Source organism: Zonotrichia albicollis, chromosome 3 (assembly GCF_047830755.1).
Source record: "Zonotrichia albicollis isolate bZonAlb1 chromosome 3, bZonAlb1.hap1, whole genome shotgun sequence".
NCBI lineage: Eukaryota > Metazoa > Chordata > Aves > Passeriformes > Passerellidae > Zonotrichia > Zonotrichia albicollis.
Window position 1 is genome coordinate 39,350,668 of NC_133821.1, and position 27,687 is coordinate 39,378,354.

The window sequence follows — 27,687 nt, forward strand, 5'->3', positions numbered from 1 at the left end:
GATTTGGCATGTGGGCTAGGATAAGTCATGTTCTTTGAGATCTTCGATTGCATGTGCAGTGCAAATGCAGATTTTTCCTTCAACTTTGCCTAAAGAAAGCAAGGAGTGTGATGAACTGTAATGCCAGCCTAGATAATTCTGGTACTTGCTTAAAGAGTAGTCACTCGTGACTCCAGCAGAGAAGTTGCTGGTGCCAAACTGATCAATGTCACTCAGAATCAAACATAGGGTGGCTTTTTACCTCTCTAGAAAAACAACAATTTGTCATGGTATAATCTAACTGCTTCTTTCCCATTTTATGCTTTATATTCTAGGCAGAGCCCTCCTTCACCTTCAGGAAGTGAGGAGATGGCTGCTCCCTGCCAAGAAAGTGCAGCCAGGTTTCTGGCACACACTGAGCAGGCAGAGAGCTGGTGACTGAGGTTGGCAAGGGTGAGGCTTCTTCAAGTGCAGCGCGGCGCCTCCAGTCAGCCATGGCTCGAGAAAGCCACAGAAGGGGAGAGGGGGCAGCAGCTGAAATGTTTGCAAGGTAAATATCCTCTTGGCACTGGATTTCCTACGTGAGTTGCTGTAATTAACGCATACAAAATCCAGGGCTGGAAACAAGAGAATAACGCTAAAGCCTGGGAAAAGCTCCACGTGTCCTTCCTGGCTTCCCACAAAAAACAGGCAAACTAAGCCAAAAACATGCAGACAGATTGGTGGACATAGCTTTTAAACAGCCAGGCTACTTTCTCCTCCCTTCTTTCCCTTTCTCAGCGTGTTACCACTTAGCAGTGCCCGGCTGTCCGCAGTGTTAAACAAACACTCATGGGCACCATTGTGCAAATCACTCATCCCAGATAACAGATGGATTTTTACATTCTTTCTGCATATTTGAATCCATTATCCCAACAGGGCCAGAAGAAAGTGGGCATTAGCTTAATGCAGTTCTGAAAGAGGAACTGTTCAGGTCAGGAGAGCGGGAATTATGGAAAGAGCCATCTGAAGTGCTAAATCACTTTGAGCCAGGGACTAAATCCATTTCAGCTGCTGGTCTGTTTGAAGTGGCCTTTAGCCTAGTTCTTAGGTGTGATAATCTTGTTAGAAAAGGTGGAAAAGCAATGGGCTTGGATGCTTCCCTTCTTACCTCCAGAACTTAGTCCCCTTAGATCAGATGAGGGGCACTCTGGTGTGCTTAGAGCACAGCTCTGTTTTCAGGGATTTACCTGCACCCTGCTTATTCCTTCCAGAGCATTGATCTCTGGATCTGTTCTGGAGCTCCTTTCCCCTGCACTGACGTCATTCATGTGTAAGGAGGGAAGAACAAAGACAGCACTCGCCTGTTTCTTGTGTGATTTTTCAATACCCATTTCCCAATCCCGGCATCCACAGTAACAACATCCTTTCAAACCGCCCCCTCTTGAAATGCCACTGTAGTCAAACAGCTGCAAATCAAAACACCTTGTAAACAAGTGACTGAAATCCCGTGGGATGCCCGAGGGCTTGGGCACGTCTCAGAGTGATTATAGTTCCTGCTATACAAATTGGAGTCCATGCAGCACAGTTTGTGCCAGCTACGAGCTCTTGCCTTTTTATTTTTAGCCCTGTTTGTAGAGGGGTTCTCATAATAAAAAGAATGACGTTCGCTATCAGTGACACACAGATAAAATTAGATAGTGGCCGGAAGCGATCCTACAACTAATCCCCCCCATTTTTCCACAAGCTTTGGGATCCTGTGGACCTCAAGAACAGCTTTTATCCGTGTGAATTTCACTTCCCATCAGCAGGCAGCTGAAAAATTGGGCTTGTCTAGGACTTGTGTGCAAAAGCAATGAATGTCATTGTCAATGCTTATGGCAACAGCTGGGACCATCTGGGACACCAAAGACAACAGTGTCTAGATGTGTACAGCTGATCAGAGGTTGTTTTTAGCAAGCCTTGAAACCTTCTTCCCTTTTTGGGGCAACAGAACAATGTTTTTGTCTTCCATGCTTGGAGTTTTGTGCACAGAGCAGCTTAAGTCATCAGGGCTCAGTCCTGGAAGTGATTAGTCCCCAGACATGAGACACCCGCACTGATGCTGAAGATATTACTCCTTCCTTTCTTTAGAAGACGCTGCCTAGGGGAAAGACAAGACAGGAGATGCATTAGCTTACATCTCTAAAGTAAACATTCTCTCAGGAGAGCAGGATCAGTTCCCATTTGTTTTGGCGCTTTTTCTCCCCCCCTTCTAAATTTTGGATTGCTTTTGTTTTTACTTCACTGTAAAAGAAGAAAATACAAGAGGTTAACTGGTCAGCATATTCTCTCTATTGCTTAGAAACACTGAATTCAATCAGGCAGTGTACCTAGTGCACCTTCACAGGAAGATGCAATTGTTTGCTGTGTAACACAGAGGATTTAGCTGTGGTATTAGGGAAAAGAAAGAGTGTATCAAAATCAAAGCTGTGAACCTGCAAGGTCGAGTACTTTGAAACAGGGTAGGTAAAGGAAAAGAGGGAAAATCGTTAGGTAATGTGAACATGGTGGGACACAAGGAATGATTTTTTTTTTTCCTTCTGTAGCTTACTGGAGGAGTGTGGATCAAGTGCCTGGACTTGTTTCATTTTATGTCAGAAACTTACTCTGGAATGAATTGGTGTATCACTCACATGGCTGCTTGGCAAGGGGATATCTTTAGCTTCAAGCCAGAGTTAACAGCTGTAAGGGAAAAGCAAACAGGTGGTTCAAGGGGACAAGTAGATCTAGAGAACCAGAAGAAGGGTACAGCTTTCTGCATCCCGTGGCCTCCCTAAAGACTTTCTCACTTGAAGGAAGGTCACAGGGTTCAAAGCTGTTTCTCAAGTGTAGCTATGTAGCATTGCCTTGATGTCATGCAGTATTATAAACAAGTTATTATTTCATTCAGTGTTTTGGGAAATGATGGGACTGGAACAATACACCCACAACAGTTCCCTCCCCTATCCCAGCAGACTCTTTAGTGAATTACTTATGAGCTGTACCTCACTAACTGATGCCTGTCTGTCTGTCTGTCTGTCTGTGTGTCTATGTCTGGTAATAGTGTGTCTCTGAGGAATTTCAAGTAGGAATATTGTGGATTTTGTGAAGGGCAGAGAGCTGGGAAGGAGGTGAGGGACATAAATTTGCAGTGTCTTGTGTTTTGATGGATGTTTGATTTATGAACATTGGGCTGAGAGGCCCCAGGGCTTCATAGCTGCAAGCACTGAATGCATCATCGCTCCCTTTTCCACGCATTTGTGCTTCTGAAGCCAGTCACTCGTTTACACCTGATGGGATAGCAGAAAAACAGAGTTAAGCAGGGCAGTGTTCCATTCGTTTCTGTCTGCTGAGCTCAGGTTCAAGCTAGATCTGGGATGAATACTCAAAACATACGAATCACCATATAGGAGCAAGTTCTAGAAATGAGGTTCCGCAGGAATGTATGTAGAAATCTGAAGTCTTGGGCTCTTGCATAACTGTCTGTGGCTAGTTCCCTAAATCCTTTTCTTCTGCTGTACTCTCCCTAGATCCATTTTACTTAAAAACATACAAGCAATTTTAAAGCCCTAATGACGCACAACGTGTGTTCCTTGACCTTTGCACAATCTCTGCAAAAAGAGTCTTTCCTCTTTCTATTTCATAAGTCCTGACCATTTGGCCTTGCCCTGTCATCCCCAAATACAAAGAAATAGTCTAGCTTCTATAGAAGGGAGGCAGCCCACGAGGCTAAGGAGATAAAAACTGTAACAATATTCATGGTGGCCTGTTGCAAGAGTTTTGTTGACCAGTAAAGATATATCTACACTTCAGTCACTTTTTAGCCCATGTTATATTCTTCAGTGATGCCAAACTATTAAATCAAATAATGTAAATTTAGCTCAACTTACCTTTCTGGAAATATTCCTTGTCTGAAAAAGAACAAGTTATTTTCCCACATCATTATATAGAGCAAGATATTCTTGAACTGCCCACAAAACAAGGCTAAACTGAATTACAAATTTTCCCCAAAAGTTATCCTAACCAAAGGAATCAGGAAAACTATTTATCTTCCTTTTTTCCCCAACTGTCACAACATAGACTCTAAGCTCACCATTACAGGAAAAACTGCTGTTCCCAACTGTGTAGATCAGTAAGACGCCAGGTGTTGCCCCCTAAATGTAACTGGTCCCATAACTCTAGCCCATATCTTTAAGGTCACCTTGCTACCTAGTCTAACTCAGTATGTGTCCAAGGGGCATAGTTGCCTAAAAATCAGATCTGTAACTATGATGAAAACGTGGCCCATAGCATGTGACCTTAGATAAACTCCTGTGCAAATATTCTGCCTGCTCACACGATGACGCAGTCCATACTGGGATACAACTGGTGGACTGATACTCCCAGCCCTTCCCTGCATTAAGTTCTGATGACCTAGTTCTGGGTAACTGAAAATCTCACCTCTTCCTCAGCACAAAAATACTCTTGCATCATTTTGAAATCCTGTTGCTGGCATTGAGGAGTTCATAATAACCAGTACTGTCTGCAGTGACCTCCTGCTTGCGTGTAAAATCACAGTCAGGGCATTTCATGCTAACAGTAAACCAGAAGAATTTAGTGGAATGGGACTAAATTTGTTTTCAGCATGTCTGCAGAGCCAAATCAATTCCAAGAGTTTTCTGAGCTGCTGAACAACCAGAGGCAATCATTGCACTTTTCCGCTGCCTTTTACCTCTTCTAGGCAGGAACTGTCTTCTACTCTGCAGTTGTACAATTGCCAGCAAACTGAACCCTCTGCATCAATGGGATGGCTTTGGTGAGCCTCCACCTGCAGGACAGACAGCAGGACAGCCCTCCAGCTGCCCTCCTGCCTGCCGTACCTGTGGGTAAAATACAGGCAAATGCACTTGAGTTAGACGTGCATCTGACGCCAACTGCATCTGGCACTGCAGAGGACTGCCCCAGGATTTCTAGTTATTTTTAATTCAGCATCAGATTGGACCCAGTTGCTCCTGGTTAGAGATCTTTTTGCAATAACAAACTAAGATTACATGAAGAGCTTAAAAAAGAATTTCACCCCCCCAGGGCTAAATTACTTCCACTTATATACAACTGTCATATCTTTAAAGGGCAAACCCAGAAAGCTAACACTGAAAAATGTAACTCTACAACCAAGATTATCTGCCTGCCTTCTCTAGGCAATCATGTCTCATATCTAGAAGGTCTTTCATAGCAAAACCCAAAATTCAAGCTAAGTAGATGGAAGATTTATGTACAGAGTAGGAAACAACAGCTTGGGAGGAGGTGTATTTGATTGCTGGAGCCAGTTACAAAGAGAAATCTCAAACACCATACGAGTGCTTTTCCATAGCATCTCACGTCTGGTAAAACCACTCCATGCTCAGCCAGACTTTGCAAACTCCTGCTCACCAGCTGAGAAAGGCATGGTGACGTGCATCTTATGGAAGCATCTGACACTGGCAAACACCTCCCTTCTGTATTTAGCTCAGCATCCATTCCAGACATTTTATAACTATTTTTCATGAAGTAATAATTCGAAAGTGGGAAGAATGAAAGCCCTCTGTACCAACTTACCTGTCCCACAGGAGGCCTCCTACTGTTCAACTCACATTTAGGGAATTTAATTAGGAGACAAGTTACACAGGAGCATGAAGAGGCCACAGCTTCCCTCACTTTCTGTGAATATTCCCACTCATATGATGAGAGAGCAGTCATGCTTCACATAGTGGCTGTATTCAGCCCTGATTATATACCTGGATTAATAATTGAAGCACTTAACCCCAGGGGCAAATGGATTTCCCTGAAGAACACAGAAATTATGGAGTGGGGAGCTCAACATGTCAAATGTCCAGAAGTAGAAGTGCTCATAGTCCTTTGTTCAAAAACTTTGCCTTGAAGAACATTTAACTCTCTTCAGAATTGTTGTCTCTTTTCCTCTCAATTCCTTTTCAATAGTGTCATGGAGAAAAGTAGAAGAGGAGAAAGGAAAGATGAGGAAAAGAGTAAACATTTTTCACCAAGTTGGGGTTTTTTTACATTAAAAAATCACTTAATTTACATAGAAAAGTCTGTAGATTTCAGACTTCCATCCAAAAAAGAGGATTATTTCCATTTTTTTTCTAGTTCTGTCTATATAAAATATCCTCTCTAGATTTTTTTTTGTGTTTTATTTTTCATTCTTTTTATGTGAGGTTAGAACCCAACACTGTCTTCAGATAGCAGCACCCTGAGACCAGTGACTAACAGGTACCTTGACAATTGTCCTAGCCTATTCTTCAGCCACAATTGTCTCACATCTCCCAAGCTGTAAATGCTTGGGTGTAAACTTAGCAGCTTAGGGGCATTTGTGTCCCCCTACTACCCTCATTCACATGCAGCTATACCCCTTCCAATGAAATCCCAAGATTTAGAGAGACTGAATTGCTTTATGTCTCACGGATTCATTCAGTCAGATGCAATTTATCATTTAACCCTTTCAGGAGATCTACCAGTTGCCAATCTTGGCTTCATTTTCTCATTCTTAGAACTGCTGAGCAGAAAGGTCAAACAGTGTGAAGTACAGCAAGGAGCAAAGGCCATTTGTTTGAACCTGACTTTTTTTCTCAAGAGAGGGAACAACTTGCAATTGGCAGTGTGGTCCAGGATGCTCAGGGTTTGTAACCTTCCATAACTCTGCTGCAGTCTCTGGTTAAAAGGGAGGATGGAGGAGATGCCCGCCCTGCTGTGTTCATTGACATTTCTTCCTGTGAGGTTGTCTCTGTTCCAGAAGGAGCCTGTAACTCACTGACTGATCAAGAGAAATTAGGTTGGTGTGGCTGGGGTTCTCCAGAAAACATTAATAATTTTCCAGTATAACTATGGCTACCCAGAAATCCAAGACAGTGGGACAGCACACACATAGAGACCATCTTCAATGCACTTGCACCCAGGATCCAGCTCCTTTGGAAATGTGTGTGATTGCCCCATGTGCATGGCTCAGAGTTGTCACTGGGGAAATGCTGCCCCTCCCCAGCCCCTGACTCTCCCCCATGACATGGCATCCATTCCCAGTCAGAAGGAATGAAATAGTCCTGGCATTTGTTTGGTACCAGCAGCTGAACTCTTTGGAAATCTAGACTAAAACTCCCAAAACAAAGCTGTAACCACCAAGGCCTGGATCTGCAGCCACATGGCTTTGTGCTGAGCTCACTGGCATCCTTGAGAAGTTTCCCACTGATTTCAATGAGCTCCATGGAGGAAGTTTTAGCTAAAGCAAAGTATAAAGAGGTTGGGCTGAAGTCTTAACCTGATACCATCCAACCATAGATATTTCAAGTCCCCTCCACAGCTGTGGTCAGCTAGGGTAATGTGCCCCTCCAGAGAGCAGGTGAAATATCCTTCCATTAGCTGTAGGCTGGCATGAAAACTGAGGCTTAGGCCTTCCAGTGAAGTGCCTTACATCAGGCAATCCTCCCGTGTGGTCTCATATGGTTAATTTGCTGTGCCACTCTTGGCATCTCAGAGGTAAAACCAGTTATATTTCCCTGTTTGTACCTTTTGGCAACTCTGAGATAAGGACACTTTTATCTTCTCATGTTTGCAAAGGAAAAAAGTGATTATACTTCAGCAAAGCACCCCCCCCCCCCCGTCAAAGAAATGCACACAGATGGACTTCTGTCTCTTCAGCTTCTCTTCTCTTCCAGCACAACCACATTGCCACACTACCAACTGACTTGAGTGTCCTACCATTGTTCATTCATATTTATTTCAGCTCCAAGTAGTGTTTAGTCTAGAGGCTAAGAGCTCTCTGCAAGATGGGCTTCAAGTAGATGCACAAAGAAAGGCAGCTGAGCAGTGGGCCTGTTTCCCTTCTAGCAGCTTTCGTTATGATTTTAGATGTGAAATCCACTGACAGGGTGGAGACTGAACTGACATGCTGAACTGCCTTGTTCACTGATTTAAAAATCTCTCTCTTAAAATGAGTCAGACCAAACCCTTATGACATTACCCCATGATCCAAAGAGTGACTTCACATTTGGTCACAAGAAGAGCAGTATTTTTATTTTGTTTTAGCTACATGGAACTGGGAATGTTTCAGGCAGTGACTCTATACAATGAATGATACACAGTCATCACTGAAGGAACTTTTTATCTCTCTGTGAATTACCAGATCAAGCAGCTTTTTCTAATCCTTGGTCTAGCCTTTAAAGTCAGGACACTTTAATTTTTTTTTTTTAATTCTCTGCCAAAATCTATTTTTGAAGCTGTTATTGCAGTAGTTGCCAGATACAAGAAGGCAAGTGCCTGCCCCTATTTGTCTAAGAGAATAAGTGAGTGGGATCACACAGGAATAGACTGAATCTCCCAGATGAGACTCCTGAAGCACTGTGCACTCATTAGCGAGTTAAACCTCACAAATCCTGCCTGAGTTAGTGCTAAGTTCCTTTCACTGGTGGAAGGCAGAGAAAGACAGGTGTGGCAAAGGGCAAAATACATCTGCAAAGAGGATTTTTCTCCTTGAAGAACAAAGGCTGAAGTGAAGGTGTGTCTTGTAGATAGTGCTTTACTCAGGTTGATGTTGTCACTAGGAATCTTTCCATTGATCTCATTGCAAACATCATAATTAGAGCCTGCTGAATAGCATTGACAAATGGTGTATCTGTCCATTCAGCAGCTTACCTCCTTTGAGGTCTCTTCCAACCCAAATCATGCCATGAGTCTACACACAATTCTGCTGTCAGTTCTGAGTAACTTGCTCATTGGTTTAGAGATTGCAAAGTAGGAAGGGTTCAGTGGTATCATTAGTCTGAGCTCCTGCATACCATAAGCTGCAGTATCATACTGAATTGCTTTTTCTTGGAAATACAGAGTAACTTTTAGGGGAATTTTTTTTTTTGTTTAATATTGCTAATGAATGGAGAAATCTACCAGAAGTTTTATGTAAACTGATTCATTACTCTCACTTCTAAAATATCAAGGTTTTTTTCTAGTCAGAATTCATTCAGTTTCAGTTATCAAACCTGGTTTTATGTCAGCCTTGAGAGATTGTGATCAAGTCAACCCTTCACATGATCTCCCTTTGAGCAGACTGAGCTCCTGGAGTCATTCATGCTAAGGCATGCTTTCTAGTTTCTTAATCAGCCCAGTATCACTTCTCTGTACTTTTTCCAATGTGTTATCATCCTTCTGAAATTATTCACAAATAACCTTTTCATTAGTCAAGCTGCTCTTCAGATGGTTGAATAATATTTGCCTGATGAATTTACATTAGCCTTCCTATTGGTTGGTTGTATTATTTGTGAGTTGATGACGTGGACAGCTGCAGAGGTCTCTTTTCCTACAGCTCCACTGGCCATGGAAGGCATTCTCATGCATTGTTAGTCTTTCCCTGTGCCATCTGCCATTGATCCCAGCTGTGCCACAGGGAGACACCAGCATGCTAATTGTAAAAATGTTCCCATGTCTTAGGAGGATGGAAAGGGACATAAAACCAGCTCCTCTTGGGTTAGCTCAGCTCTTTTACTTTTTCCCATCTCATTGCCAGAATCTTTTCATATGCAATAAATTCTGAGAGGCATTGTTATACATCAAGTGTACTCCTGAACTGTGAGAAAGGAGTGGATGTCTATCCTCCCAAGAAATTCAAATGTCTGCTTCAGCTGATCTTGTTACTGTATCTAGTGCTTTCTAGCCTCTCAGTCCCAGTGATTTGTCTCAATTACCAGGCTCTGTGGCTAGTGATTGACATGCTGGCTTATTTGTGAGCAAGCAGAAGGCTGGTGTGACTTCTGGGCAAAGTTTCAACACTGTAGAAGGATGTCCTCTCTTCAGAATGTCCTCAGCAATTCTCATCCACATTTGGAAAAGGTAGATGCCCACAAGAAAACTGTATCTATGTAACAAACACACACATTTTAGCTCAGCAGAGTATCAAGTCCCTCTTGACTTCAAATTAACCTGATTCCCTTCTCCTTGGCTTGCCATCATTTGCTGCAGTGATGCGGACTGTGGAATCTCCCCTTTAGCTTTTCATTAGAAAGCCACTTGTTCAGTTTCATGTTCTAGGCTTCAGCTGAACTCTCCTTTCTTGCCAGCTCATGTTTCCACTGAACACACAGCTGATGAAGAAATAGCCCCTTCCCTATCCTGCAGCCTGCTTCAAGCAACTGTGGTTGTGTTTGCTCTCCATCTCCCTGAGGCCGTTGAGTACTGCAGCCTCAACTCTCTTCCCTGCTACATGATACTCAAATACCACTAACCTTGTCCCCTGCAAACGAAAATCAGGTGATGGGAAACCTCATATCCTTGTGTCTCTCTTCCTGAGATTTTGGACTTTTGCAAGCAGCTCTCAGTGCCATCAGTATTGCAAGAAAAAAACCTCTGCTTCTTTTAGCTAGAAGATCAGAAAGCCACAGCCACCTTCAGGCTTTGATCTTTAGCCAAAGCCAATCTCCTTTGCTCCCCAGACCTTTTAGTTTTGCTTTGGTAGACATAAGTGCTCTTCTGTGTTCTCTCCTTCTCTCTCTTCCCTGTTTTCACCTCCTCACTCTCCAGACCTTGGCTGGAACCTTTTCATCCCTGTAGGAAAAGGTGTGTATGAACTTCTGCTTCATAGGTGACCAAGAGAAGGTTGGACCAAGGGAGCCTAGGTGATTTGTCCTGATGACTGAAAATGCCCAAGAGGGAAAGGGAAGGGCCATAGCAGATGTCTGCAGCCAAAGCAGCAGTAATTTGATAACCAAGTGTAGCCACAAATGAAGGTTGGAACAAGGGAATGGCAAATAGCAAACCATTTCCAGATGATCAAAGTCCATCCATTCCAACATGCTATCTACAGGAACTGAGCTTGGAGCCTTGGGAGAGATGGGGCAGATGACACTGAAGAAACAGGGAAGGTGAGCTTCCACACTCACAAGGATTTCTTGTAAAAGATGGTCCCTCTCTCACCGCTTCTGGTGTCTGGACTTTATGATCAGTGTCCTCAACTCTGCTGTGCCAAAAGCTGAAGGGATCAAGGCAGAGGGCCTGCAGAATTTCCCATGAAACTCTGTGGGAACAGTCTTTCTTGTTTTGCTTTGTAGAAGGAAAATACATCAAAGCAGCAAAAGTACAGGCTTTTTAATGTGGAAATTTTGACTCTGTCCTCCTCTACCAGAGCCTCCTTCATGTGATGCTGAGCAAGTAGGGCACATGCTTAGATGTACCCCCTAGTATGGGATGCTCCAGCTTCAAATGTAGTGGCCTGTGGTTAAGAGGTGCTGAGCAACATTCAGAGTTTCAAAATATTGGATGGTCAGCACTTCTGTAGTTCTTCACGTGTCAGTTTCTTGACCTCTGTGGAAACCTTGAGAGTGATGACAGAGAGGATGGTGAGCCATTTGCCCTGAATAGGGGAGGTGGAGAAGTCCATGACTCATGACCTTCCTGTGCATCTCAAGGTAGTGCAAGTCACTGCTAGTGAGCTGCAAGTGAGCTGTAAGCCCTGAGGAACTTTGTCCTCCAGATCTGATGGAACTGAAGAAAGTAGAATTGAGGGGCACATCTGAAGTACTGCCATAAATCTCTGTGTTTCAGAGCTTTTTCAGTCTGCTCACTTGAAACATAGGCAAATGAAACAAAAAGAAAAGAGAAACCTGCCCAATACCACGGCAGGTAAATGTTCTTTCATACTTCTTAAGTGCCACTGAGGGCAAAGTTTTATCATTGCAAAAACAGCTGCTATTTGCCTAATCCTTCCCTAACATTTATGGTAGATAACACTGACATTCCAGTTCTTCCCTAAAGCTTTGTCACAGGGATTTAGGCAGGAGTTCAAGTACCTGGCAGCTGGAACTATGCCTCTACTAAGCTACCTAAAGACTGACATTCCAGGCCTCCCCTCATGGAGAAGAGCCTTGCTCCCCTAACTGAGCTTCAGCATCCTGAGTACAAAGCCTGTCAGATTTCATTGTTAACGAGTGAAGAAATAAATTGGCTCTAATTATACTATGAAGAGCTTAGATGGAATTTTACAGGAAAAAAAGCTTTGTTTGGAGATTATAAGAGGAGACTCTGAGCCAGGATTCCCAGATTTTATTTCTGGTTCTGCCCCTCATTCACTGAGTAGCCCTGAATGAATATCTTGTTTTCCCCCATCTGTAAAAAGGAGTGGTGATATCAAACTTCCTGGCATAAGTGTTTCTAGGCTTAATTAATTAACAGCAGTGAAGCAATCTGAGTTTTCTGTTGGAAGATGCCATAGTAATAATCTAAGAAAGATTTCTAGCTGCTTTGGTATTTGGCATTCTCATTCTTTTTCTTATATAGAAGACAGCCCTCAAAGAGAAAAGAGAGTTTTCAATCTCCTACATGGTTACTGGGCATTAAGGAAAACTGCTGTTTAACTGGGTCATAAATTCACTGAAATTGCATTTCTTCTCAGGCTGTGAAGAACAGACAGACAGACTTTTGCTCAACTACTTGTTGGTGTAAAATTTTCAGTCAATTGTTTTATGCAAACAAAGTTTTTTGAAAATTCTATGACTTTTGTTTGAGTAGTTTGCAAATTAACTGTGGCTTTTGTTTGAGTAGTTTCTGCTTGCAGACTGATTGGCCAATCAGCTCACATAGTATTGTGTCTGCTCCTTATGTGGATAATGCTCAGGCTCCCAAATACCTTACAAAACCTTACAAATACTCAGATTCCTCTGGTTGGAAGGGACTTTGGGAGGTCTTCAGATTAACCTCTGGTTCAAAGAAGGAGAAGATCAAATAAAGGATGAGGAGAGGTTGCTCAGGGCTTATGACAGTTGGGTACTGAAAGCCTACAAGGATGGTGTCTGCACAACCTCTTAGGGCAGTATTTGGCTATTCTCATGGTGAAAATGCCTTTCCTTAAAGCCAGACTAAACATCTTCCATTTATTTGGGGTCCATTGTCTCTCGTCCTCCCACCACACACTGTGGTGGAAAGCCTGGCTCCATCTTCTTGATAATTCCCTTGGAGAAGCTATCAGGGTGCTGGTTGTCTCCTACAAAGCCATCTCTTCTGAGGCCAAACAAGGCCAGCTCCCTCAGCCTCTCCTCAAAGGGCTCTTGCCCTCAAACCCCTTGGTGGTGTCAGTTGAACTGGCTCCAGTGTGTCCATGTTTTTCTTGCATTGGGGATCCAAAAGTGGGTCGGGTTCTCCAGTGCCATCCGAGTACCTAGGGAAGCTGGATAAACACATCTGTCACCCTCCTGGCTGTTCAGCCTTCGGCTTCCTTTGCTGCCAAGGCACACTTCTGGCTTAGGCTCAGCCTGCTCTCTGCCTGGATACCCAGATCCTTTTTGGAGAGCTGCTCCTCTCCTTGTCAGTCCTAGCCTGTACTGCTGAAGGGGCTCTTCCTTCCCAAGTGCAGGATTTTGCGTTTATCCTTGTTGAATTTCATAAGGTCCCTCTCAGCTCATTCCTCCAGCCTGTCCAGGGCTCTCTGAATGGCAGCTTTGCACTCAAGCATATCAACTGCCCTCTAATACTTTGGTGTTGTCTCCAAGCTTGATGAGCAAGCACTCCATGGTCTCATCTAGACAAATGTTAAAGATGTTTAAACAGGACAGGCACCTCGAGAGACCTACAGTACCCAGCTTGTTACCAGCCTCCAAATAGGGCATGACATCTATCTGCTCTTCTCCAAGTCTGACCATCTAAACCAGTTTTTTACTGTCTGTTAGTCCACTCACCCAGACCATAACATCCAAACTTGAATACAAGAATGTTGTGGTAGACAGCCTAAAGCCTTGCAAAATTCATGGTAAGATGCCTGCCAAGAAATCACGTATGAATAAGAGCTGCATCTATTATATTTACCTATATGTGTGTGCATGTGCAGTCCCTTTTTGAAAATAGGCTTGTGAACTACTGTGTAGTCATAGTTTAAGAGTTAGTCAGCATGGTAGTGAATTGAATGTGTGTCTTAGAATTCTGTCACAGACATCTTTTATGAAAAACCCTTTTCTTAAGATTTTTCCTCTTGAGAAGCTAAGAATCCTCAAAAACAAAATGTAAACAATGGTTATCTGCTGCTGTAGAATGCAACAGGTAGATCTGTGATTGGTCTCATGCAGTTGTTTCTAATTAATGGCCAATCACAGTCAGCTGGCTCAGACTCTCTGTCCAAGCAACAAGCCTTTGTTATCATTCTTCCTTTTGCTATTCTTACCTAGCCTTCTGATAAAATCCTTTCTTCTATTCTTTTAGTATAGTTTTAATATAATATATATCATAAAATAATAACTCAAGCCTTCTGAAACAGAGTCAGATCCTCGTCTCTTCCCTCATTCTCGGACCCCTGTTAACACAGTCACAGAACTCAACTTCTTAAACATGTGCTCTGTTGTTTTCCACTTTATGATTTTCTGTTTTACCTTTCACTGGGCATTTTTAAAGCAACCATCCTTGTCCTTACATCCAGCTCCAGCTATGAGTCAATTGGGTCTCTGCATTTGAATGATGAGCTGCTTCTAACCGTAAGTCATTCTCTAAAGTTTTTTCCTTCCCGTAACTCTAGAAGGAGTTCCAATCTTTTTAACCTCTGCATTCCCCAGTAATGTCAAACACATGATCTGTAGAAGATATGGACCACCAATAAAACCATGGGAAGCTCATGGACTGAGAGAATGGATGTGTGAAACACTCTGTGAGAATGGGATCGACTCCACGTACTCCATGTACTCCAAGCCTGTGTAGGCTTGTCAACCTAAGCAGCATGGATCTCAGGTGCTGTCTACTTTGTGTATACCTACACTTTAAAGCAGATCTTCAGCTTCAATCATCACATCCTTGCTGCTGATGTTCAGCTCTGTCCTGTGTCCATCATCCCATCTCCTGTTGCTTGGGGTTGTAGCATAGGGAGTTTCCCCCCACAGCTGAGAAATGGAAGCTGTATGTGATCATCATCATCTCTTCTTGCTAGAAATATGCTTTTCTTAATGAAGTTAAGAATATGCTCTGAGAGCTTCTGGGTGCAAAGTGAGGCCATGCATTGAGGGAGATGTGGCCACTTTTTAACTGGGTTGGGGAGTTCAGTCCCTGTAAAATCTTGAGCTATTGAAGAAGGATGTTGCCCAAATGAGCTGCTCAGATGCAAAATCAGAGCCATCTTCTGCAGTCCCTCAGTGGGTGCTGCTGAACTCAAGTGCAGCCACACTCAAGACCCTTGTTCATAATGGACAGAGCAATGTTACTTATGCCATGTACTTACGCCATGTACTGACCTATCCCTAGCTGGAGAGGAGACTTTCTGAACATCTGGTTCCTCTGTTGGAGATCTCCCATCCAGGTACTGAGTGGCTAAAAAAGTTATACACAACGGCTGGTGGCAGAGCAGCCAGGACTGGTGCCAAAAGGCAGGCCTCACCTCTCTGTACAGTAGACAAGTTTCCAAAATCCCATGTTGGGCAATACTCTAGCTTCCCCTCCTTGGGCAATGCTAGGTATGTAATGGAACCCTAGCCCAGATAACTTACAGGGAATTGTTTTTCAGACTGGCCTGTCAGCCCATGCCATGTTGGACAGTATGGTGGAGATGCACAGGTCCACAAGTCAGGCAGCACTAAAGCAATGAAACAAAGCAGGGGAAACTAGCATATGTGAAAAATGCAGAGGCTGCTGTTTGTGTCTGACACAGCCAGTGCAGCTTGGGTGAGCGTATGGCTGGATGTTTTTTCTGGCTGATCTCCCACCCAAAGTGCACTGATGACCTTTGTTTGGGAGCTACCTCCTTCCAACAATACTCATGTGAATCTTGTGGTAACCATTATTTCCATTTGCCAAGAGGTGCAATAACTAGCCAACTAGCCTAACTGAGGTAAACCCCAATCCAGTGACTCCCGGTCCCCTGAATTTTAGGTGCAATTCCTTTATCAGCTCTATAACACAGCATTGGTAACAATCAGGCAATTGCCAGAGTGGCGTAATGATCCCTCTAAAGCCCTGGATGGAATGGCTGAATTTACTCTTAGACTTTTGCACCTTGTTTTCTGGCACACAGAAAATCCATTCTCTTGTGATAAACTTAACTGTGAATGTAAGTACTGCAGCCTGGTGTTTTTATGCCAGGGTTATTTAACAAAATTGAGTACTGTTGGAGTAGGAAGGGAGGCAATCTCTTTGTGCAGCCTTCCTACCTAAGCAAGAATGTACTTGTGTGATGTACACATCTCCTTATCTTGAACCAGATAAACCTCCTTCCCTTCTAGGATGGCATCTGCACCTCTAGGTCAGAGACATTGTTTTGCCAAGAGCTTAGGACGTGTGGGGAAAGGTCCTGCTCTTTACATGGTGGGGCCTGCAAATGCTGCCCTTGAGACTGCTGTGAAGCACCTCTTGGAACTGGAGTAGTGACAGGCTGGAATTCCTGAGAAGCCACAGAGGCTTTGACATGCTGTGGACACCAGCAGGCTTGGCCTGAGATGTGTCCCACAGCAGGAGTGAGAAGAGCCCCTTTTGCACTGGCTGTCAGCAGAGTGTCTGCAACACACTGCCACCCAGGACCCATGAATTCCGATCACTGCAATGAAAATAATTTGGTGCAATCAGCAGAGAAGGGAGGTTTGCAGCTGCCACAGCCACCTGCACAGACACATGTGCTCCTGCAACCATCTTCTTTGTGCCATGGTTTCAGTGAGCAAGCAGACAAGCCTGCTTGTAAGACACAGTGGCGTGTCAGCCAGCGGGGACGGCTACTAATGTGGCTTTCTCCAGCTCTGCTCAGCAAGACCTCCTCCTGCTGCTTGGAACAATATGTGGTTACCACAACATGACATCTAGTTGAGAAAACAAAGCCAAGCACAATCCACCCAAACTTCAAAACTTCCCCCTTTCCTTCAACAACAGATTTTTCTTGTCAGGTTCAAATTATTTGCCAATAAGTGCTGGAAAAAGCCGTTGCTCTGGTTTGGCCTGTATTTATTTGCTGCACCAAACCAACAGAAGGTGTTTCTGGGAAATGAACATAAGAGGGTACAAGAAAATGACATTGGCCTGGCCTAATTTACTAACTAAGGCTAGCTTCTTCAAGTATTGGGCCACGGTGATGGGTATTTTGTACTACTCCATTGCATTCCTCTTCCTAGCTGATGTGTTCAGGCTGCATGCTATAATTTCTGGTTTTGGTGAACGGAGAGCAAAATCCCCGAAACCCAGAGGCAGCATCACCCAGCCTTGGTGGGCAGCTGGCTGGGTCACCTCTCTGCATCCCAACCCACAGGTGAGGTAGGCTGGGAGAGCAGAGACACAGACACTCGGCGCTCGTGCTTGCTCTTACTGTTGTTTCTGAGGAAGTCTGCTACACGTTTGCAATGGAGCCAGGTAGTGGATGGATGTTGTACAGAATTTCAGTCTCCCAGTCTGTCAAGCTTGAAAGTTTTTCCAGCTTTCAATTTTGTCTAGAGTTTCCTTCTTAAGACTCCCCCCTTCTTCAAACAGAGCCTCAACTCTGGCTGGGTCCCAGAGATAGATACCAAATGGTGCTTTTTTCCCTTTCTTTTGCTCTTTCTTCCTTCTCATGAAGCTGGCAGACTCTCCAAACACACATCCAACCAACGCACAGTGCATTCGAAAACAGGCCATCTGGCTGAGCACTCCTTGAGAATGAGAAGACAAGAAAAACAACCCTCTTGGAGCTGGCAGCCGAAAGGCAGGCAGCCCGTACGTGGACTTGATCTCGTGGTGCAATCCAAGAGCTGTCCAATCCAAGGGCATTGCAAAAAAGCTCTTTCCTAATGAGCAGAATACGGCTGTCTCCAGAAGCGGCTCCAAGTCAACAATTTGAGTGGGATGCTGTAACTCTCCTCGCTGCACATGTGCTCATTAATTAAAGCCACTTTGGAAGATGCCCCGGACACCCCCGCCAGGGCTGCCAGCCTACCCTCCCTGAAATCCTGTTTGCTGCTTTGCAGCCCCCTGCTGGGCCTGGAACTGCAGAGAGAGCCCCGGGAGAAGGACGGGGCCACCAGCATCCAGCTCCGAACCGCAAAGGGACCTGTTGCGTCACCGGCGAGCAGCTGCGGGGAGCACAGCCCCGGAGGAAGTTGCACTCCGTTTGCTTTGCCATCATTTTTCTCCCCTGAGTTTGGTAATAGCCAGAGTGCCCCAGGCATGAAACCACTCTGTGCAGGTCAGCAAGTGTCGGGGACTGAAGTGAGCTGAGCAACCAGTATTGCAATGCTTCCCTATTTTTTCTGGTGGCTAAGGACGGGATTCACTAAATCAGGGTGGCTGAGATGAATGCAGAGCCATTAGCAGCCAAATCCATCAACAGCAGAACAGGGAGTACTCAATGAAACAAGCAGGAGATGCATTTAAAACAATTTAAAGAAATGACATCACATTAATGGTAGAGAACTTCTGGAAGTTACTGGCCCAGAAGGCCGCAGAGGCAGAGAGCATCACTGGGCTCAAAATGGGATTAGACAAATTTGCAGGCAACAGGCTCTTTAAACGACACTAAAAGGAACAGGCAAATGTGTAATGGAACATCCCAATCCAACAAAGGTGAATGCTTAGAGAACAGATGGGAGAGGAAAATGTCCAGGTGTGTGTGCTCCCTGGACCTTGCCCTAGTTGGGAGCAGAGTGCTGGGTGGGGGAAGCCATTGCTCTACCCCAAAGGCTATTCTTCAGTTTTTACTGTAGGATTCAGTCACTGTACCAGCCCAATCTGAAGGTCATATGAACAGATTGTTGCCTCTTTAAGTTACCAGAAGGAAGCTAGAATCCAGTTTTTCTCTGAAAGCAGAATTTGTGGAACATGTTTCTGTGAATGTTAACAGTCGTGAGCCCTGGCTTAATCTGTTTGCTCTCCCAGTCAGTGCATTTCACACAGTGACAGGGTGATTCATTTGACTCTTTATCTTCTTACTTGGGATCTCCTTGTTTCTGCATCTGCCCCTGCAGTACTGATGGGAGCAAGGACAGCTCATAGCTGAATCTCAGCTCTGTGTGTAGGGCTTTCCAAAGGCTACTTACAGCTCTGCAGCTCCAGATGGCACTTCCTAGGATTCTGCCATGGCTTCTTGCATGCAGTTGTGTTTCCAAAGTCAGGGGTTAAAACTCTTGATCTTTTGACTCTATTAATCCAAGAGTAAGGTTCTTTAAGTAAAAAGTTATCTTTAAAAATATGACAAAGCACGTGCAGCACCAATGCAGTTCCTCTGTATTTCTTGCCACTAAGTTATCAGAGACATTCAGTACCTGTTCCTTTTATCAACATGCAATTTAGTTGTCCCCAACCAACAAAAGTGAGGTCTAAAGCAGATTTAGCATCATTATCTTTCTAAAGCCACTGTTTTATGAGCTTTAACAATTACAATGACATGTTCCTAAACTGAAAAGAATAAAAACAGGGATTTGATGAAGTCAAATAGGCCCCTTTTTTGGTGCTGACTGAATTCAAACACAGGTGTGGTTAGTTCAGAAAAATCTGGGAGTGACAGGAGACAGGGAGCTGTATTAAATCAGAATGAAGTGCAGCAGTGCAATTGCTAAATCATACCAGAGAGAATGTAAATAGTAACTGAAAAGCTTCAGCATGGAAAATAATGGGGTAAGGGGCATGACAAATTAAAAGGATTGTCTGTGTGATTGAATCTATTCCTTTGCTGTCATGATATCCCACAACTGATAAAAATCTGTCTTCAAACAGTTGAGCTTTTCATTCCTATTGCTTTTCTTTGGAGGTTATTCTGAACTTCAGTCTGCTGTTGTTTTGAAGGTTTCTGCAAGTCTGCAGCCTCAATTTATTTATGACCAGTGTGTGCCCATTTTAAGATCTTTCCTTTTATAAACTCTAACCTGCTATTAGCCACATTTAGTGAAGGTTTTAGGGCATAATTCATCTCCTCCAAATATGTGTGTTCTGTGAGGCTAACATTGTCCCTTTTCTTTTTTATTTTTAGCTTACAGGAAAGCAGAATAATATGCAAAACCAAGATGAAACATGTTTCAGGTCTACATTGCAACTCAAACAGAAATGTAAGTCAGCTGAAGACATCAGAACAAAACTCTCTGTAAGTGTCCTGTGCTATCAGTTACTCAAGGGATAGTTCCAGGTAACACACCTTTCATGCATATTGCTTCCTTTGCAGCCTTTGATGTGACCTTGTGAAAGGTAGGCTCCCTTCAGGAATGTGCTCTGAGGTCTGAGGCAAGTCAGTTGGAGCTCTAGGAGTGTGGTGTTTCCAGAGACCAGGTTCCAAACTTGCTTGAGATGTTCGTGTGAACAGCACTCTTTAAAAAGAAAGAATATCAGGGTACAGTGTCATGATACTTAGAATACAAATTCTCAGTATCAATTGTGCTATGGGAGTGTAATTTGTGCCTTATATTCTAATAAAATGAATTGAATTTTCTTCGGGTCTTTCCAAAATTAGATGTAGAGAGTGTCCAAACCATCACCAGTGAAAATGATGCCAGTTGGAACACTTCTAGTGAAAAATTTGGTTTTAAGAGAACAGATATTTTCATAAAAAGTGTTCACTGACCTCCAAATATGCCTCCCTTGCAGAAACCCAAAAGCCTTAAAAGCAGAAGAGATTTGATTGTTGGCAGTTTGGGGATTATTCCTCTCCCTTTCCCCCAGCGTTTTCCAATGGAAAATATTCAGGGTTTGGTTTTTCAGCCCTTTGCTGAAATGTCAACATTTTCCAAAGGGTGAAGGAGGGGAAAAGAGAAGAGAAGAGAAGAAAAGAAAAACATGTTCTGACCAGCTCCAATCAGAGCCAAATGGCTCAGTCCTGGATTTGGTCAGGGAAGTATGCTGGAGGGGAGAAAATAGGAGTGTCTTGGTTCCACACACGGCCTGGCTGGGCTGAGGGCTCCTGTCAGATCCATTCCTGTGAGTCATTACGGTCTCCATTTCCCCAGGACACTGTGTGGGATAGCTTTTAAGCACTCCAGGGCAATGTGTCACTTGCAAGCAGTGCCCTGTTGTTTGCCAGGGCCACTTGGGCTCTCCATGCATGTGTGGGATGCACACAGGTACACTCTGCTCAAGTCCTCCAATATTTCCATGACGTCTTTAGCTCCCAGAGACAGCAATAACACCTGGCACCCATCCAGACCTGGAAATTCAGCTCTTCTCCATTCATGAAAGAGGAGAGAAGAAAAAAATGGCATATGCCTGTAACCATACATGATTGTCTGTGCCCTCTGCCCAGGTGACACTGTCTTGTGCTGTGCAATGCCTGGAATTTAGCCTTTGAAAGCCCAGGCTAACTATGGACCAGCTGGCTCTAGACAGGGAGAAATGCTGGAAGAGCCAACACAAAGGCTGCTGACCTACTCATGCTCATGCATGTGCCATCATGCTTCTGGGGGAAAAGGAGTGGCTTCATTTCCACAAAACATTGCTGGTCCCCACCTGCATGCTCAGCCTCCTGAAAACTGTTCCTGCAATTGGGCACCTTCAAACCTGGGAAGGACCAGGGCCATCTTTGCAGCTGCCTCTCCAAGGTGTCTCCCACAGCTGCAGCTGGGGGAAGTGGTAGATGGATGCATACCCTGGCTAGGTCTTTGTCCCCCTCTAGTGACTCAACTGCAATTCCGAGTCCTACTCCCTCTGAGCAAGATGGTAATTTAGGCCAGGATGTTTCCTTCCTGAAGGCCAGTAGGACATCTGAGCACCACTGGCAGGTCATGTATTTATACACACTCAGACATTATCCACTGCAAGTGTAAACAGTAATTTAGGAGCCTGACTTTCCGTTCTAATAGGCCACATGTGCCTGCTTTCCTCCCATGGAAGATGGCAGTCACAGGACAGGCCATGGCTGATCCTCCCAGGAGGAGATCCAGCTAGGACCACTGTTCCCAGTGCAAAAGCACATGCTCCCAGTCTCTTGTAACCAAACACTTGCTGAGTCACAGCCCAGTCACCCGTACGCTTAGCGAGTCACGTCAGCCATCTGTCACCAGCACATCCTCCTCACCATGCTCTGACTCCATGGGGAAAACAACAGGAGGCACATTACATTTGACTAAGGAGCCAGGCTCTCGTGCATTTTGGCTCTGAGTAACCCCTGGATTGCCTTTTAACCAGTGCTGAGGGCTTTGGCTCCTCTTAATTTGGCCCTTTGTCAGGGAAGAAAGTGACATTCAGGTTGAAACACTGGAAGCTTTGCCTGACTAATAGTGACTCCAAGCAAAGCTGACTCACACAGGACATGGATGGCATTGTACAAAATGTCCCTCCTACGGACAGATCATCTACACGGGTCTCCACACTGGTGTTCTCCTCCAACCAGTGGTTAAAAAACAGCACTGAAATATAGGGTGCTCTGTTTCCTAGGGCCTTGTCCCACCCACTGTGTCAGCTAAAGGCTGCAAGAGCAGCCTTGTCCCTTGTCCTAATGAACACCTGTGTTTCCTTGCATTCAGCCACGTGTTAGAGGTGCAGTCCTGCCAGGCACAGCCCAGAAAAGTAGGATCCCTTCTTGTCATGTGCCTGTGTTACCTACCAGATGAGGCACTGCCCGGGTGTGGGAGCCAGGCTGGGGGAGTGTAGACAGCTCCAAGCAGGGATTCACAAGGGATTTCACAAAGCCAGGTCCCTGCACTGCTTGCCACAAGCTCCCCAGCCTCCCCTCTCGTGCCTGGAAGTCTCATGGCCATCAGCTCCATCAGGGACAAATCACCCACACTAGCAATCTGACCATCCTACTTTTTCCTGAGGCAATGAAAGAGTAGAGAGTAGATGTGGCCTTTTTGTTGTGGAGGAAAAAAAAGTGAACTCAATGCCAGGCACAGATCCCAGGCTGTGGAGTTCAAATCACGCTCAGAGCACATAATTCCCGTTTGTGTTTGTGTGCACGCAGGGCAAGGGTGGGAGCTGGCGGGGGCGTGTGTGTGTGAATATAAGAATGTAATTGTCATAATTTAATCCAAAACTACTTCTTGGAAGGAAAAAAAAAAATCAGGCTGACACAAAACAGCGTGTTCAGTTATAAACACCACATGAAAGAGCCGTATTATGTTCTGCTTGGTAACTGACATGGAGGACTAACATTTTCAGCTGCCCACTACTGGGCAAAGGCCTTTCCAAGTCTCCCCCTCACCCCCAAAACAACCCCCCCAGCCAAACTGCAGAGCAGATACCAATTTCTGAGGCCGCAGAGAAATTCCACATAGAAAGTTCATTATGGGCAGAGCAGGCTGGCTGGCAGGCAGAGTGGTGTGGAGCACAGAGATGGCCATCTGGGACTGGGAGCGCTCCCAGCTCTGCACGCACATCTGCAAAGCCACAGAGAAGTTGGCACACACTGTGGGAGCTTCAGAGGGGTTTGTCCCCTCAGATTTCCCGCCACAGGACTGTGTGTTCCTGGAGCAACATGCCTTGCTGGCACCAAGGCTGCTCCTCCCCAGCCAGCTCAGGGGTCTGCAGGCTCGAAGCAGTAACAGCCATCAGCAATGGTCTCCGGGCTCCCTGTGCCCTTCCCTTCTCCCAGGCCTTCAGCTGGAGTGACTCATTCCATGTAAAGAAAGCACAGTCACTCCGGCTTAGATCCTCAGGGGTGCTTACCTACTTAACTCTGGATAGCACTGCGCCCCTCAAAAAGCACCCAAGAACGCTGGAGATCTGATAATTCAGTCAGTATTCTGTAATTCACCAGGTAGAATCGCCCTTCCTGCCTGTGGGGCCGGGAGAAAATGTGAAATTGCCCTTCCAATCCTCGCTGTCCCCTGCGGTGGGGCTGGTTGGGGTCTCATCCTAACTAGAGGCTCCACAAATCATCGACTGGAGAGTTGTTGTAACAGGATATCACAAAATAAATGCCTTCTGCTTGAAGAATATGTTTTTTAGCTTGACGCTAACCTTTATTTTTCGTGGGGCTGGGTGACATTATTAGCACCCGTGCTTGCTGCTGAAGTGAAGCATCTTTGTTGCAGCGTGGGTGGGAGATGGGTTATCGTCAATATGGAGCAGATCTAGAGAATGACTTCTGTTATTTACTTCTTTTCTGTTCTTGTAGGACATGTGACACAGTTTAACAAAGATCTGCTTAGCTGAAAAATCCAATTAAAACCAATTGTCCTTCGGCTGTGCCTGGCACGCTGCCATTCCAGCAGTCCAGTGCCGTGAGAATAAAGTGGAAGAAGAGAAAACGAAACGTGCGGTGACACTTGGGGACAGCGCGGCGATCGCTGCCCTTTTCCCTGAGGACGGTCGGGCTCGGCACTGCCGGGACAAAAGGGATGGGCCGGGCAGGATCCCGGCCCGGCCGCCCCGCCCGAAAGGTGGAATTGAACCACTCTGTCGCTAGACAGCTACAGGTTTGAAGCCTGCACCCCAGACCACTGAGGGTCATCCGGGCAATTTAAAACGTCCATGTAACTCCATATATGAATTCCCCCATCCTTTTCGCCCCAAGGTAACGGCGAGCGATGTTTTCCCGCAGGCACGGTCCCTCACCGTGCTCCCCACGGCAGTGCTGCCCTCAGGGAGCGCAGGGCTGGGCGGGGGCGCGAGGAGCGGCCGGGACGGCCCCCGCCGCCATCCCAGCGGCCCGCGGGCGCTGATGCAAATCGGCGGGCGGTGATTGGCTGTCCCGCGGGGGGCGGGGCCGGCCCGGCGGGTGAGTCACGGCGCTTCCCAGAAGGAGCGGGGCTGGTGCGGCGCTTCCCGCACCTCCGGGACCCTTTCAACATCGGACAGGGCAGCTTGTGCAACAGCGGGGGCGGCCCGGGCCCCGAGGTGTGCTGCGGGGAGACCAGGGCACAGGCTCCGTTCTTTTTCTTTTTTTTTTTTTCTTTCCTTTCCTTTCCGTTTTTTTTTTTTTCCCTTCCAGTGGCTAATGCCAGATACTCTGGAGGATGTGAATCTCCCATGAGATACATCTCAGAACAATAATATCCTCTGGGAGGAAATTCCTCCCTGGCCCCCAGCTGAGGATCAACTTATGCCCTGAAGTATGAGGACTGAAAACACTTGTAATTTCATCCCAGCGAGTGTAACTATACAGACTATTTTCATAAACCCTTGAAGAATTACCCACTTATTTGCCTCGAGAGATTCCTCTGAAGCAGAGCCATTTCTGCAAATGCATGTGGTTTCCAATGATTTTTAATTAGATAATTCTTTTTGGTGTAAGCAACAAAAAACCCCGCAGGCCCTTTCCCCCTCTTGCTCACCCTGGGGAAGCTTAGACTCAAAACTGGGACAGCAGCATCCCAGTAAAAGTGGTAGGGAACAGAACCAGAGCCACAGCCTGAAGCTGGGAGCAGTTTTGTGCATGTCAGCAAAAGAAAGCAGAAAGTATATGGTGGGGCAGCACCATTCCCACTCACACACAGGAATGCTGCTGGGCACAGCTTTGCTTTGTGCAGGGCTCCAAGTCATGGCTTACCCCCTTGGAGCTGAGGTATGCCAGCTCAGGTATGCCCTGGCCCGCTGACTCCCCAGACACACACGAGCCTATCTGAGGCCTTACTGTTTATAGTGAGCAACTTCTTCAGCAACTTAAATGTGTTTTTCTAAAAGTACTCCAACTCAGGAGCAGGGCTCTTATCAGGAGATGGTTTGAGAGCTGCTTCTGTGCCTGCCAATGCAGGGCAGAATTTTTTCTTTGTTCCCTTGTTTTGTAGGAATCACATTCCTCAGTACGTTCCTATCTCTTTACCTGGTACTTATTCCAATAGCAGGTGGCGCAAATTAACAAGTGTCTTTTGTGCATAAAAATGCACAGGGTGAGGATCTGGGGGTGTGCAGGGGAGGAGGTGGAGGGAAATTAGTCATGGGGAGGAAGAGAGGAAGAGGTTAGCACGGGGGCTGAGGAAATCAGGTGTCCGCAGCTCTCCCTCAGGCTTCCAGCCAGGCCCATCCTGACGTGTGCCGGAAGAGGCGCGTCAGCCCAGAGATATGCTCCTGTCAGCCCGTCGGCATGTGACCCTGCTCCCCATCCAGGCCGGGCAAGAAGGGCTGCCAGGGGTCGGAGCAGACATTCCCAGTTCTGCGCTTCATGCTGGAGCCTCGGCTTTGACACCACTTTCACTTTCTCTTTGCTTTCCTCTCCAGCATCAACCTTTTCTGCGTCTCTTTCCAGCAGCACTTCATGGGAAGGCTTCTTAGTGTGAGAATGCTGCTCTCATCTTCTCTCTCTTGCAGCCTCCAGCATTTTTAAGCAGGGATGTCTTTCTCTCATGTCTTATGATCTGTCTCCCTGTACTTTCCAGAAAAAGACTATGCCAAACACTCAAGTCCATATTAAAAATAATAGCCAGCCAAAATAACTCCAACCGAGTAACCAGAAGATCCATCAGAAATGGCAGCTCCTAAAACTTGCCTTATTCTGCAGTAAAGGGAGATGCAGAGATGATGAAGGCAGCAGTTGCTAAAGATCAAGCAGTGGAGGAAGGTGCCTGAGAGGGTCAGCAGCAGCGTAGGAAATGATGCTGGACCCCAGAGTTGTTGGGGAAGCAATAACAAAGCAGTTGTGAGCATTTTCTCCATCTCAACCAGGATGTTGGTCTGCCTAGGTTCAGCGCTGCCTCTGGAGCGGAAGCTGTGCTAGCCACCGACTTCCCCAGCAGGGGTTCAAAATAACATCTCCAGGAGCTCTGTGTGTCTGGGTTTTAGAGGCCTTTGTCACCCCTGCCCAGATGGGACTGTGCATGCCTTGCTGTGCCTGGCAGAGGTGCCATTCTCCCTCTGTGAGGGATGGGGGCATTGGGGGCAATAGGCAATAGTTGGTGCAGTTACTGCAGCTGCTGCTCCCTGTGCCTGCAAGGGCCCAGCCCTGACCAGCAACCGGAGAACAGACCTGGCTGCTGGCTGCAGGTAATGCTCATCTCAAAACTTCTCATTAGATAATAAGCCTACAGGAAAGGCCAGTTGGTAGCTCCTAGGATTTCTGAAAGTGTATAAATAAGTGTAGAGAACTGTTGATTTGAAAGGCTTCTCAGCATCTGATTTGCCTTCAAACATTTCTTGGAAATCTATAAGCATTCAGCTTCATCTTTAGACCAAGTCTCTTTGAAATTCTGACCCTTTGCTATTAAAAGTATAGAACAAATTCAGTTTATCAGCTTAATGATGGAAAAGCTTGCTCTCCTCAATAATGCTCCTAATTAAAGCATTTCAGAGTGTCTTTGGACCTGATTCTCTACCTTATGCAGAGAGCTACACTGTGCCAAATGGGTGCAGAGCACTGCCAATTTAGGTTTGATTCAATGCCCATTCAAGTTAATAGAAATCCTCCCACAGAAATCGATGGGATTTGGTTCAGGCCCCAAAGTCAATGGGAAATTCTGATTTGGCAGTACTTCATGCTTGCAGTGCACCAGGATAAGCAAACATTCAAGGTACAAAGCCTTGGAGAATTTGGAAGGGATATTGTAAGTGGCTGACCATAGCCTAGGCTATTTAAGCAATTCACAATGCCTAGGACTGTCTGACAAAGAAGCTTTGAAACAAATCACTCTGAACTTTTCCTGTTCATTTTTTATAGCACTCCTACAACTTAGCAATACACTTTTTATTTTGTGTTGGGTTTTTTTTTCTGTCCTAGGCTGACAGAACATAAAAGCATCTGCAATGCTTTGCTCTTACTACTTCTTTTAACCACCAGAGCCTGATTTGTGTCAGAAATGATAAGCTTAGATCCCTACAGTATTAAAATAATTATTTGGTGTAAGGTGGAGGATGAAGAGGGCTGTTATTCTTAGCAGCAGCAGTGAAATTTCAGCAGCTGATGACGTCAGTGCTAAAATGTCAGTG

At 45.4% G+C, this 27,687-nt stretch overlaps 1 long non-coding RNA gene and 1 other non-coding gene across 2 annotated transcripts; one reads left to right on the top strand and one right to left on the bottom strand.

The window, feature by feature from the left end:
• The first annotated feature begins 320 nt into the window (after nt 1–320).
• Nucleotides 321–27,426, top strand: LOC113458758 (uncharacterized). Its single transcript, XR_003379304.2, has 3 exons — nt 321–529; nt 19,874–19,949; nt 23,945–27,426. It is a non-coding gene; the product is annotated as an uncharacterized LOC113458758 (long non-coding RNA).
• On the bottom strand, nt 24,200–24,286 carry TRNASTOP-UCA (transfer RNA opal suppressor (anticodon UCA)). Its single transcript has one exon. It is a non-coding gene; the product is annotated as a tRNA-Sec (tRNA).
• Nucleotides 27,427–27,687: the final 261 nt, after the last annotated feature.